Consider the following 7,803-nt stretch of genomic DNA (forward strand, 5'->3'; position numbering starts at 1 on the left):
TATGCTGACTTTAAGAAAACAGTGATGATGAACCCTTAGGCCTTTCCCTCCAGGAAAATATTGCATAATGTAGTACTAGTACAGTAGTGGATACAGAAACTGGTGCAAATAAGTAAATTTATGAAATTATCAAAGCAGCCATTATAAAAGTTTGCATAGTGTCTAGATGAAGTCAATAACAATAAGCAGTTAAGTTTATCTATGAGTAAGAATAGTTGTCTTTTCTATGACAACTATTCAGTGTTGTATATATACTGAGCATTTGTTACTCAAGGCATGCACAAATATAAATAAACCACATGAAGGTAGAATTCTCCAAGGGAATATTAGGTACTATTTCACAACAGAGCTTTTTGGATTCTGACAACATGGGTAACAAACTAGCTATCATTGTCCATACTGGCATTATTTTTTAATCACTTATGCTAAATTAAATGCCAAGGTAGATCTCCAAAAACATAAACAGATATGCTTTTTAATCAAAATCATAATATAATTTTAATGTATTTCCTCATTGAGCTGTTTTATCTTTTTCTATAAAGTAAAAAGTATGTTTATCTTGCATGCTACCTATGATCTCTTCTATCATAATTATTTTCCCTGCTCATACTCAACTTGATATTTCCCTAATCCTTAATTTATCGTCTACAAATATATATTTTTGCTTGTGATGATGTCTTCCTTAGCCTGATATTTTCCCAAAGGCAAAGGATAGAAATAAGTTAAATTCAAAGCTTAGAAATAATTCTACCAATACTATAAACAAATTTGAGTAGCATTGGCTATATTTCTATTAGAAAAAAATACTTTAAATCAAAAACTGCCACAAGAGACAAAGAATAACTTTATCTATAATAATAAAAGGCCAGGCATCACGACCAGAACAACCAATCAACCAGTCGCTATGAGGTGGATTGACCACCTCTTGGTTCCTCCCCCTATCCTGCAAGCTCCCATCTCTGGATGGCCAACGGGGAACCATGGGAACAGGGCTGGGTGGCAGCAGAGTGGGACTAAGGACTGGACTCGCAGGGCAGCAGCAAGCATCGCAGAGTGTCCCAGGGCAGCAGACATGGCCCTGATTGCAGGCTAGGCCTAAGGACCCTACAAGCGCACAATTTGGGCCTCTAGTATAATGATAAAAATCAATTTACTATGAATATATAAGATATGTATGCACCCAATCTCAGAGCATTTAAATATATAAAGTAGATATTGTCAGACTTGAGGAGAGAGAAACAGCAACACAAGAATAGTGTATAGGAGACTTATACACTTCTTTCAATAATGGATAGAACTTCAAGACAGAAAGTCAATAAGGAAATGTTGGATTTAACATTATAGACCAAATGTACTTAACCAGACATAGTCAGTACATTCCACCCAATGGTCAGGGAATATAAATTCCTTTGAAGAGCTGACAGAACATTCTCCAGTAAAGATCACATATTAGGTTTAAAAAAAGTCTTAACGAATTTAAGATTGAAACCGTAGAAAGAATCTTTCCAACCATCATAGAATGAACTAGAAATCAATAGTAGAAGGAAAACTTAAATATTCTCTAATAAGAAAATTAAATCACATGCTGTTGAACAACCAATGGGTGAAAAAGATATCATAGTAAAATTAAAAGTATCTTGAGACAAATAAAAACAAAACACTACATACAACTTATGGGATGGAGTAAAACCAGTACATAGAAGCAAGTTTATAGCTATAAATACCTACAAAAAAAGAAAAATCTCAAATAAACAACCTAACTTTTTATCTCAATCTATTAAAGAAAAAACAAAATAAGTTCAAAATTAACAAAAGAAAAAATTAAAAATTGGCCCAGCTGGCGTGGCTCAGTGGTTGAGCATTGACATATGAACCAGGAGGTCAGGGTTTGATTTCTAGTGAGGGTATGTGCCTGGGTTGCGGGTTCAGATGTGCAGGAGGCAGTCAATCAATGTTTCTCTCTCATCATTGATGTTTCTGTCTCTCTCTCCCTCTACCTTCCTCTCTGAAATCAATAAAAATGTTTTTTTAAAAATTGCAGCAGATATAAACAAAATAGAGAATAGAGAAATAATAGGAAAAAATGAAGCTCAGTTATGCTTTTTAAAACAATAAACAAAATTTACAGAACTTTTGCTAATTTAACTGGGGGATGGAGAGCAAAGACTCAAATAAATAATATCAGAAATAAAAGATGAGACATTACAATTGATGCCTCAGAAATAAAGAATTGAAGGAGACTACCATGAACAACTATATGCCAATAGATGTGGATAACTTAGGAAAAAATGTATAAATTCCTAAAAGACACAACATACCAAGGTTGAATTATGAAGAAATAGAAAACCTGTACAGTTTAATAATCAATAAAGAGATTGAGTCAATAAAAGAAATCTTGTAAAATAGAAAAGCCTCACTGCTGAATTCTACCAAACACTTAAAAAGAAGTTTTAATGCCAATCCTTTTCAAAGTCTGCCAAAAGAAAAGTTATCAAACTCATTTTATAAGGCCAGATTTACCTTGATACCAAAGCCAGAAAAACACACTATAAGAAAAGCAACAGGCTGATATTCCTGATAAGCATAGATGAATAAATCTTCAGCAAAATATAAGCTCACCAACACTTTTTATGCCATGTCCAAACAAGGTTTATCCTAGGAATGTAAGGATAGTTCAACATTTGCAAATTAATAAACATGATATACCACATTAACAAAATAAAGGCTAAAAAAATCACATGATTATCTCAATAAATGCAAAAAAAAAACACTTGACAAAATTCAATGACTTTGAATGATAAAATCTCTCAACAAATTAGAAATAGTATAAAATTTAAATAAAATAATAAGACCATAGAAGGAAACCCATAGCTAACATCATACTCAATGTTAAAATACTGAAAGCTTTCCCTCTACAATCAGGATGCCCCTTCTCACTAACTCTATTTAATATAGTACTGAAATTCCTAGCCATAGAAATTGGGCAAGACAAACATATATATATAATTTGGAAAGGAAAAAGTAAAATCATCTGTTTGTAGAAGATATGATCTTACGTATAGAAAACCCTAAAGTCTCTACCAAAAAAACAAAACAAAACAAAACAAAAAACCTGTTAAAACTAATAAATTAGTTCAATAAAATTGCAGAATATAATAATAACATACACATGTAACATCAGTATACATTACTCTATACTAATACAAACTATCTAAAGCAAAATAAAGAAAAAAACCATTTAAAATAGCATCAAAAAGAATAAAATACTTTAGTACAGATATCAGTAAGGAGATAAAGATTTGTACTGTGAAAATTATGAAATGTTGAAAGAAATTACAGGAGACAGAAATAAATAAGAGACTATTCTACATTTATAGATTGCCCCAGAAACAAACACAAGCATATACTATACACTACTCTTTAATAAGAGTGCCTCCTATCCACAGTAGAGAAAGGATAGTCTCTTCAACAGTGTTGGAAAAACTGAATATCCATTGCATTTCCATACAAAAAGTAAATTCAAAATGGATTAAAGACTTACATATAAAACCTGTAGCTACAGTCATGAATGATTTAAGGAAGAGATACACTCTCAGAAATGTGTTGTTAGGCAATTTTGTCATGCAAAAATCATAGAGGGCACTTGCACACACTTAAATGGTATAGTCTACTACACACCTATGCTATATGGTATAGCCTATTGCTCCTCAACTGCAAACCTATACAACATGTTACTGTACTAAATACTGTAGGCAATTGTAACACAATAGTAAGTATTTGTGTATCTAAAAATAGAAAAGGTACAGTAAAAATCTATAATAATCTATAATAATAAAAGCATAATATGCAAATCGACCAAACAGCCAAACAGTGGCACAACCATCCTGACGACCTTCCGGACGAAGCCGGGGCTGTGTGGGCCAAGGCAGCCAGGGCTGAGAAGGCCTACACTTGCACAGATTTTGTGCATTGGGCCTCTAGTATGATATAAAAGATTAAAAATCAGTACACCAGTTCAGGGCATTTACTGTGAAAGGAGAGCTTGCAGTATTGAAAGTTGCTCTGGGTGTGCCAGTGAGTGGGTGGCAAGTGAATGTCATGGCCTAGGACATTACTATACACCGCTGCAGACTTTATCTGTGCACTTTGGCTACATTAAATTTATAAAATAATATTTTTTTCTTCAACAATGAATTAAACTTGGCTTACTGTACCTTTTACTTTATAAAATTTTTAATTTTTTTAACTTTCTGACTCTTGTGTAATAAAACTTAGCTGAAAACACAACACACTGTACAGCAGTACAAAAATATTTTCTTTCTTTATATCCCTACTAGAGGCCTGCTGCACAAAATTCGTGCACTGGAGGCGGGGGGTGTCCCTCAGCCCAGCCTGTACCCTTTCCAATCTGGGACCCCTGAGGGGATGTCCGACTGCCAGTTTAGTTGGACATCCGGCAGTCGGACATCCCTCTCACAATCTGGGACTGCTGGCTCCCAACTGCTCGCCTGCCTGCCTGATAGACACCTAACTGCTCCCCTGCCTGCCCGATCATCGCTCCCAACACCCCTCCCATGTCGGCCTGCTCACCCCTAACTGCCCTCCCTTTCCAGCCCGGTCACCCCTAACTGCCCTCCCCTCCTGGCCCTGTCTCCCCTAACTGCCTTCCCCTGCTGGTCATCTTGTGGTGGCCATCTTATGACCACATGGGGGCGGCCATCTTGTGCGAGGGCTTGATGGTCAATTTTGCATATTACCTCTTTATTATGTAGGATATGACCAGCAGCACAGTAGGTTTGTTAGCACCAGCATCAGCACACACAGGTGAGTAGTGTGTTAAGCTATGATATTATGACAACTATGAGGTCACTAGATGAGAGGAATTTTTTGGCTCCATTATATTCTATGGGATCACAGTCAGATATATGGTCTGTTATTGACCAAAATGTCATTATGCGGTTCAAACTGTACAAAACTTCTATAAAAAAAAACTAAAAACAAACAAACAAACAAAAAAACAGGGATAGAACTTCATGACAATGGATCCTGGCAATATGTTTTGTTGTTGTTGTTTTTACAAAACCAAAGAACAGAAAATAGAAGCAAAAAGAGACACATGAGATTACATTAAGCTAAAAAGCTTCTGCACAGAAAGAAAACAATAAAGTAAAATGGCAACCTATGGGATGGGAGAAAATATTTGAAAATCATGTTTCTAATTGAGGGTTATTGTTCAAAAATTTAAGAAAATCCTTCAACACAATAACAACAACAAAGATTAAAAAGAAAAACAAGTATAAACCAAATAATCTGATTAAATAATGAGCAAAAGACTTTAATAGGCATTTCTCAATGGAGGGACATACAAATGGCCCACAGGGAAATAGAAAAAGAAAAAAAAAGCTCACAATTTTACCCTAAACAAAGGAGTTTTTGTTTTAATATTCTAGTCTATATTTGTTTTAGAAAGAAATGAAAATCTCCAAAAAGAAAAATTTAAAAAGAAAAAAATGCTCAATGTCACTAATCACCAGAGAAATGAAAATCAATATCATATTTAGATGCCTCCTCACACCTGTTAGGATGGATATTATATAAAAACAAACAAACAAACAAACAAAACCCACCAAAACCTAAGTGTTTGCAAGGATATGGAGAATCTGTAACCCTGTATACTACTGTTTGGAATGCAAATTGGCAGTCGCTAATGGAAACAGTATTGTGCTTCCTCAAAAAATTAAAATTAGAACTCTCATATGATCTAGCAATTCCACTTCTATGTATGCATCCAAAAGAACTGAAATTGGGATCTTGAAGAGATATCTGCACTCTGATGGTCATTGCAGAATTACTGACAATAGCCAAGGTATGAAAGCAACTTAAACATCCATCCTTAAAATAAAAAGCAGAGACCAGGCTTGAAATTGCACTAAGCAGACAAAATCAGGTAAGCCATATAAACAAAACTTTAATTTAGGTTATTTTGCAAGACTAATTTGACCTGGGTAATTTCTTTTTTATGCCTCAGTAACCATAATAAAACAGGGAATCAAACTGAAACCGTGGTTTCTTCTCAGCAGGATGCAAAGGTGATTTCTTTCCTGGGTTCTTGTCCTGGTGGATTGGAAGAATGAAGCCAGGGATAATAGGTGGCAGATGAAAAGGTGGAAATGTATTGGAAACAAGTACAGACTCCCATGTAGGGAGGGGGTCCCGAAGGAGATAGCCCACTAAGTGCCTTTTTCTTAAGGTTTATTACGGCTGCAGTTCTTTGTCCTGATATTCCCTTCTGATTGGTCACTATAGCAGCTTCAAAGCTCAAACCCCACGTGGGCCCCCCCTTTTTCTCCCTCATCTGTGGTACAATTCTCTAGCCCCTGTGAAAATGTGTTTTCCCCTTTCTTCCCCTTTTGTCAGCATTTCTCTACCCCCTGTGGCTTTCCCTTATCTTCTGTGAATGGGTGTTTTCCTCTACTCTTATCCTTTTGTTCTCTGTGAATATATGCCTTTTGGCAGCTCCAAGTCCTCAGCCAACTATGCTTCCCTCCCCCATGGATGCCCTAATTCCTAAAACTCCCTAAACCTGGCTATTTTATCCCTAAAAACTTCTTCCAATAAGTAAAACAAACTGGTAACTAAGATTGATATTCCATACCCTAACCAATCCTTATCCAACCTAATAAAGATGGAATATGCAAATTAACCATCACTCCATCACAAAGATGGTGGTGCCCATTCCTCTCAGCCCCGCAGGAGTCATCCTTTTAGCCCTCGCCTCAGTGACGGTCAAACAGGCCCCCACAACAAGTAGACAACAAGGCTCTGCTTGCCCCTGACCATGGAGACAAGCCAGTGAACAGACAGTAGGGCCCTGCTTGACCCTGGCTGCAGCAGTGAACGTCAAGCAGGCCCCTGCAGAAAACAGACACTAGGGCCTGTGGTGGCAACAAGCAGGCAGGTCTGCAGAGAGCAGAGAACCATGGGGAGCAGGCCTAAGCCATCAGTAGGACATCCCCTGAGGGCTCCTAGATTGGAGAGGGTGCAGGTTGGGCTGATGGACCCACTCCCCCCCCCCATCCATGAATTTTGTGCACCGGGCCTCTAGTCATTTAAGAAAATTCTAATACTGTAACCAATCTCTGTGCAGGTTAAACAGTTAATGCCTTCTCACTATATAAAGTGCTTTATAACAATATATCCATGTTTTGGTTTGGGTACTCTCATTCTGTGAACTGTGTGAACCCTAACTTTTACTAATTACTACTTCAGTGATTGACTCATTTAAGAAAATTCTAATACTGTAACCAATCTCTGTGCAGGTGAAACAGAGTGCTTTATAACAATATATCCATGTTTTGGTTTGGATACTCTCATTCTGTGAACTGTGTGCACCCTAACTTTTACTAATTACTACTTCAGTGATTGACTTCTGCTATTTCTAAACTTTTGACACCATCCATGGATGAATGGTGTCAACTAGAATGCCTATACCTATGAAAAAGGACTAATATAACATGTAGCCAAAATGACTCAGCAAGGGGACCTTTGCAACCTTTGTTATTGGCAACTCATAGTCTGGCATAACAGTGTTAACATAAAAACATTCAAACATGTAAAGAATTTTTGTGAGTTTATTTGAGCCAAACTGTCGACAACTGCCAGGAAGAAGAACCTCAACGGATTGAGATAATGCTCTGGAGAATGGCGGTGGTCAATATTCTTCGAATTGGTTACTATAGTGATTCCTGAGGCCCTCCTCCCTCATAGTCCTTCCATTTCTCTGGGCTTTCTTATTTTCCTCCT

This window comes from Myotis brandtii, unplaced genomic scaffold, assembly GCF_000412655.1.
Source record: "Myotis brandtii unplaced genomic scaffold, ASM41265v1 scaffold1104, whole genome shotgun sequence".
Lineage (NCBI taxonomy): Eukaryota > Metazoa > Chordata > Mammalia > Chiroptera > Vespertilionidae > Myotis > Myotis brandtii.